Below are 6,857 nucleotides of genomic sequence, written 5' to 3'. Positions count from 1 at the left end.
CTAGATGGCCCTCTAGGTATGATCTACCTGCTGCCCTGGTCTCCACCTGCCCCTTCAGCTCCTGAAGGTCACCTCCAAGGGCTCCTCCTGGCACTCTTCCCCACTTGTCATACAGGCAAAGGACACCTGCAATTTCCCATTTATTTAATGACCAATGTTCCAGTGTTAAACTCTGCTCTCCCTGGAGCATTCAGATCCATGTGCCTCCATCTCTCCCATTCCTACTTCTTCTGCAAATTCCAAATTAGACTCCACTCATGCTGATGAGGTGTCTTGGGCCCTACTCCCCACCCTCAGCCCCAGCCCCATACAGACACCTGTCCCCAGGCCTGCACCTGCTCCATCCTTTTTCCCCTCCCACAGCACCTCTTCAGGGGCTGGAACAACAAGCACACATGGAGCTGAAATAAGAAGTGGAAAGACTTATTTTTATTTATTTATTTATTTATTTTTTATTTTTTTTTTTTAAAGACTTATTTTTAATGGGAAGAGATTTATAATTGTTTCTGGATGAAAATAAACTTGTTCAAAGTAAAGTCCTGAGAAATTTCCAGTCTTGGATAGCAGAGAACCATTGCTTCTCAAGACAGCTCCTTGCTGGATGCAGGAGCCTGTGATCCGCAGGAGTGCTCTGGTCCTGGAGCCATGACCCACTGGTCACCATGGATCACCCTAGTTGGGGGCCTAAAGGAAGACATCTGAGGAACCACAGGGAATTATCCAATTTTAACTGAATTAGCAGGACTGCACCTTCTAACTCTGATCCCCAGCAGATGTCATCAGGGTTAGCTTTAACCTTTGTGAGTTTGGATGCAGGTCTGTCTTCATTTGGGTTGTCACCAGTCTGAAAGTGAGGCTGACAGGGAAGTTCCAGTGTTCCCAGTGAGCAGTACCTCTCCGAAGTACAGTGACCTGAGGTATCACTGCCAGTTTCAGTGGGAGCCCAGGATTCAGATCCCATAAAGCACTCTTTGAACAGGAGTTTTTATTCACTTCAGCCTTTGCCTTCCTGGTGAAGGAAGAGGTCCCTGGAAGAGACAGTATGGCTTATCAGTGTGTCAGACCCCTAGACAAGGCCCTGCTCCCGTTACACTTGACATGTGTTCCCCAAGCCCAGGGCTTTCTTGGAAAGGGCAGAATTGATGGTCCCCCTTCACATGCCACATCACAGAATCTGCTGATACCCTGTTCTGTGAGGCCAAAGCTCCTGCCCAGGATGCTCACCTTTCCCAGAAGGGAGTTTTCTGACCACTAGATCATTTTCTAACTCAGCATTCTTGAAAGACTCAACAAATATTTAGGGGAAATTTTGGAAGAATTTTGGTTTTCATGTTTGTCATATAGCTATGTGCATTGGTTTAAGAACATCATATACCATTGTTGTTGATAATATGGATGCTGGCATCAGACAAATCTGAGTTCAAATGTCTCAATTTCTAATTCTTTTTTTTTTTTAAAGATTTTACTTATTTATTTGACAGAGAGAGATACAGCGAGAGAGGGAACACAAGCAGGGGGAGTGGGAGAGGGAGAAGCAGGCTTCCCGCGGAGCAGGGAGCCCGATGCAGGGCTAGATCCCAGGACCCTGGGATCATGACCTGAGCTGAAGTCAGATGCATAATGACTGAACCACCCAGGTGCCCCTCAATTTCTAATTCTTTAACACAGAGAGAGAAAGAGAGAGAGTGTGTGTGTGTGCACACGCATGCACGAGATTAGTACTTAGCACTCTGGATACAGTTTGCCCTCTACATGGATTAACTATCACATGGGTAATATTCTTCACCATTTTTAACTTATGGCTGCTCACAGTTTGAAAAAAAATCTATACAGAACTTGAAAAAATATTGAAATGTTACTTATTAGGAAAAGGTACAAAACCACAATGTGGTACTAATTTATTCCAGTAGCATGGCCATAGTCAAAAAGACATATAACAACAATTGGTGGCTGGGAAGTGGGACAAATGGACCCTCATACAGCCTTGATAAATATGTCACCTTGCAGCCATTTTGGGAAACAATCTGACAGTTGCTCAAAAGGTATGTCATCAAATCACCATATGATCCAGAAGTTCTAAATATTTTTACATCCAAGAAAAATGAACACATATGCACACATAGAAATATGTATAATGTTGTTTATGGCAACAGTATGGTTAATTGCGAAAAAATGTAAATAACCCAAATGTCCACCAACTGATGGATGGATAGACAAACTGTGGAATGTCATGGAAATGATGATATGGATGATATGGATGAGTTTCTGAATCATTATGTGAAAAAAATCAAATGAAATAAGCTATTCCCACAGGGCTCCGTGTTACATAATTTCATTATGTAAAATATGTGTACAGTAAATCAATCTGTAGGGACTGAAAGCAGATCAGTGGTTACTAGTCACTGGGTGGAGACAGGATGAGGGTGACTGTTAATGTCTGGGGGGCACCCCTGCTCCCTGAAATGACTCAGAGCATCCACAGTCCCAAAAATCCATACTGAGGAGGCGTGATCTTCCTCACTTGACAACAAGTGTAGACACAACACCAGAATGTCCTGTTGTGTCCCAACCTCTCAGGCTTTATTGGGGAAATTACAGGGATGGGCTCAGCAAGGCCCCAACTCTGCCCCCTCTCATGAGCCTCAGGAGGAGCTGAAGAGGAAGGGCAGGGGCAGTGGGATGGATGTGGGGCTGTGGTCAGGGAAAGTGTCCCCTCCTGGGATGCTCTAATTTTAATTAATTAAGTGACAGAGAGACCTAGAAAGGAGGCATGATGGAAGGAGGGTCAGCAGTTGCTCTGGGAGGAGATGTGGCCAGGACTGAATCCATGTTCATGGATGGAGACCCAGGGGGAGTGAGGTCACTCGGGGAAGTATAGACAGAGTCCAGGCTAGCTCAGGGCAGGCCGCCCTGACAGACTTTGTGGTCACCACAGCCTCTCTTGCTCATATCTAAGTGGTATTTGAAGCCAGAACAAAGTACTGACACTGGACTAGGGGATGGAAATAAGGAAAAGGGAAGGTGCCACTGATGAGTCATTTCGAAATATCCTCACCCCTCACCTGTGCAGACAGAAGGGTAAGGAGGGAAGGACCCCAGGCCAGCGATGGAGGGGCCCCAGAGTTGTCTTCCTGACACCCAAATGTGGGGACAAGCTCGCCTACAACTCTATGAACTCCTTCAATGCCTTTGTGAGAAGGATCTTCTTCATCTGAGTGTCCCCAAAACCTTAGTATCTACAGCCTCATCAGCATCCTGGTGGGAGCCGCAGATCACCTTGGGATGAAGAAGAGACAGAACCTGCTTTAGTGGGGAGGGAGCGTGATGCCAGGTGTCCCAGTGGGGAGGTCACACGCACAGTCACATCTAACATTGAAGAAGCAGGACTTAGGCAGTGAGCACTCATGTGAGAACAGACCCATTAACAACTCACTGAACCTTGCTGAGTCACAGAAATCTGTCCATTTCTATCTCTGCAGACACAAGAACCATAGCTGCAGGGTGTCCAGGTGTCAGGGATCACAGGGCGGGGGTGAGCACACAGCCCTCCTTTTTGCCCCCGCACCCCGCTGTTCTCCACAGTCCTCTGTGTCTCCAGGTGTCTACCTGGGGTGACCAGAGGATAGTGGTGACTTTAAAGGGGAAAAAGTCTAAAGCATGGGACTCAGGGACCAGAAGAATATGTTTCTGGGATGAATGTACTGTCTGGAGAGTCCTTAGGAAACACAGATTTGGGGCAGAAGAAAAAGAATGACATATTTTGAAATGTGCAACCCATCTTATCTCTGTGGATTTGCTCAAGCTCAATGTGGGTGCAGCATCAGTTAATTCTGAAGGAGGAAAAAGAATCTATAGATTACATGTGCAAATACTTAAAGTTTGGGTAAAATATCCTTTTTAGAGAAAAAAATGTAAGAAGTTTATTTTTAAAGTAAAAGGACTGACTGGGAGTGTTGGGGGGCAGAAAACCAGAGCAGGGAGTGGGGGTAAGAGCAGGAAGGAGAATATGAGGGGTTTCATGCACCTTGGTTTCCTGGTCTCTCTCCTGCCTAGAGATGGACCCTGGAGACTGGAAACCACAGCAAGATCATTTCCAGTTTCCTCTGAAATCCTATGTGGAGACAGAGTTCAGTTCTGAAGAGCCAGAGGGAGAGACTGAAGCCTGAGGGACACGGGAGCAGAGAGAAGAGGAGGAGGGTGTGGGGGTCGTTGTCAGGGAGAGTCTGTAGGATCCAGTCCAAGTTCATGTGTAGCTGGTTCAGAGAGAGGAGACTGTGTCTGTGACCAGGGTTATTGTCAATGTATTAGCTGTGGATACATCAGTAGTGACACAGGTCACACTTTATGGAATAAGATGATAGAACGGGGCACACCTGAAGAGGGCATGGAGCTTTCCCCACTAGTTGCCGTATGCATCTCCTCCATCTGGCTGTTTATGAGTAATATCCTTTCAGAATAAACTGCTTAATCCAATCTGTCATTGAGAGAGCTTGGATTTTCCACAGGTCCTTCTCCCCAAATAACTGGTTATGTTGAATCGAAGCCAAGGCAGGGTTTGAGTGACTGACACCTTCTCCCCTCTTGGCCCTGGGAGCCGATTAGTTCAGGACTGTGGCAAACCGGTATTTCAGGTCCCCTTGGCAACCCCAGTGCCCTGTCTCCCGAGGAGGATTGCGAGGTGCGTTTCTAAAGGACCCTGAGGAGACCAGACTTCTATATGTCTTTTTCTTGGAGGAGGAGGGGAAAGATGGCGGAGGAGTAGGGGACCCTATTTCAACTGGTCCCCGGAATTGAGCTGGATATCTACCAGACCACTCTGAGCACCCACGAAACCAGCCTGAGATGTAAGAAGATCTGGATCTCTACAAACAGAATATCGCAGGCGGTTGGTTTTGAGGTATGAAGCGGAGAGCTGTGATCCTGCGGGCAGATATCAGAGGATAAACGGCGGCGGGAGGGTGCCTGGCCGTGGGGATCCTACACCGCCGGTGAGTGACAGCCTCGCGCGCTGCGGACAGGGCACAGACTCGCAGACCGGTAGCGTCGGGAAAGGACTTTAGGGCAGCCCCCGGGGTGGAGGACCAGACCGGCGGGGTCGCGCGCACACGACCTGCAGCCTCCAAGACAGAAACCCGGTGCGCCGGGTCCCGCCAGTGAACTGCAACCCCCGGGGGTGGAAACCCTGAGCGGCGGAGTCGCACCCACGTGAACTGGGAGCGGCTGGTGGTTTTAGAAGCACAAAGGGCAGAGACGGGCCCCGACCTGGAGGCAGGACTGGGAGCGCTGCGGAGGGGCGCACAACCCAGGCCGCTGCAGTTTATAGCAGCACGGACAGAAACGGAGATGGTGTGGCCTGGAGAGCTCACTGAAGAACAGACTGCGGTCTCTCTGCTCTGAGGCAGAGGGTTGGAAACGGTCTCTTCTGCTCTGACTCGCGGAAGAGACGTGGAAAGCCGCCAGGGAAAGGCGCCAGAGAACAAAAGCCCCAAAGACTGATTCCCACTGAGCCCATCCCCCGCCACAGGGGCGCAGGGCAACTCCGCCCAAACAGGGTTGCCTGAGTAACAGCACGGCAGGCCCCTCCCGCAGAAGACAGGCTGGGAAAACAAGAGGCCAGCAACCCTAAGGTCCCAAGAAAACAGGTGCATCTTGCTTGGGTTCTGGTCAATAATTTGGACTCTATACATTCCCTCAAACACCCATCAACAGAATGACTAGGAGGAGGAGCCCCCAAAGCAGAAAAGACTCAGAGATTATGACTTATGCTGCAGATTTACAAATGGATGCAGATATAACCAAGATGTCAGAGATGGAATTCAGGCTAGCAATTGTGAAGACAATGGCTAGAATGGAGAAATCAATTAATGGCAACATAGAGTCTCTAAGGGCAGAAATAAAAGGGGAATTGGCAGAACTTAAAAATGCTATCAGTGAGATCCAATCCAATCTAGATAATCTAACAGCTAGGGTAACTGAGACAGAAGAGAAAATAAGCGACCTGGAAGACAATATAATAGATAAAAAGGGAAAAGAGGAGGCCAGGGAAAAACAACTCAGAATCCATGAAAATAGAATCAGAGAAATAAGTGACACCATGAGGCGTTCCAATGTCAGAATCATTGGAATCCCAGAGGGAGTGGAGAGAGAAAGAGGACTAGAAGATGTATTTGAGCAAATCGTAGCTGAGAACTTCCCTAATCTGGAGAATGAAACAAACATTCGAGTCCTAGAGGCAGAGAGGACCCCTCCTAAGATCAAGGAAAACAGGCCAACAACCCGGCATGTAATAGTAAAACTTGCAAATCTTAGAACCAAGGAAACCATCTTTTTTTTTTTTAATTTTTTATTGTTATGTTAATCCCCATACATTACATCATTAGTTTTAGATATAGTGTTCCATGATTCATTGTTTGTGCATAACACCCAGTGCTCCATGCAGAACGTGCCCTCCTCAATACCCATCACGAGGCTAACCCATCCTCCCAACCCCCTCCCCTCTAGAACCCTCAGTTTGTTTTTCAGAGTCCATCGTCTCTCATGGTTCTTCTCCCCCTCCGATTTCCCCCCCTTCATTCTTCCCCTCCTGCTACATTCTTCTTCTTCTTTTTTTCTTTCTTAACATATATTGCATTATTTGTTTCAGAGGTACAGATCTGAGATTCAACAGTCTTGCACAATTCACAGCGCTTACCAGAACACATACCCTCCCCAGTGTCCATCACCCAGTCACCCCATCCCTCCCACCCCACCCCCCACTCCAGCAACCCTCAGTTTGTTTCCTGAGATTAAGAATTCCTCATATCAGTGAGGTCATATGATACATGTCTTTCTCTGTTTGACTTATTTCGCTCAGCATA

This window comes from Phoca vitulina, unplaced genomic scaffold, assembly GCF_004348235.1.
Source record: "Phoca vitulina isolate PV1807 unplaced genomic scaffold, GSC_HSeal_1.0 scaffold146, whole genome shotgun sequence".
In the NCBI taxonomy this organism is placed as follows: domain Eukaryota; kingdom Metazoa; phylum Chordata; class Mammalia; order Carnivora; family Phocidae; genus Phoca; species Phoca vitulina.
Note: the sequence above shows the minus strand (reverse complement) of the source record.